Below are 471 nucleotides of genomic sequence, written 5' to 3' on the forward strand. Positions count from 1 at the left end.
AGATATCTTTTAAGAGATTCTTAATCTATAATCACATGTTCTGTAATTGATTGAGCTATATTGCATTTATCTTTTGGTCAATTATTTTCTCCAATCAAGCATTAGATTATTTCTGGAACCCATAGCTTAACAGCTGCAGCCTTTATGTGTTTTAGAGAAACTAATATACTCTCAACTGCATGGTGAAATGTTCAACAATATGCACAAAGAAGAGTTTCAAATGATTTTAGTTCAACTTGAAGATGCAACTAACTTTACGACAATTAATATCTTATTCAAGACAAATAATATTCTTGCAGGACACATTCACTAACTTTAGGGAAAATATAAATTCCAGGAAGATAGAATCCCATTCTCACTGAAAAGGAAGATGAAATGAGGAAAAAAAAGGATCAACAAGCTGGTACCTTTGGCTGGCCCCAACAAATTGTTCATGCAAGATAAAGAAAAGTAGGAGAAACAGACACCCCC

This window comes from Macadamia integrifolia, unplaced genomic scaffold, assembly GCF_013358625.1.
Source record: "Macadamia integrifolia cultivar HAES 741 unplaced genomic scaffold, SCU_Mint_v3 scaffold500, whole genome shotgun sequence".
In the NCBI taxonomy this organism is placed as follows: domain Eukaryota; kingdom Viridiplantae; phylum Streptophyta; class Magnoliopsida; order Proteales; family Proteaceae; genus Macadamia; species Macadamia integrifolia.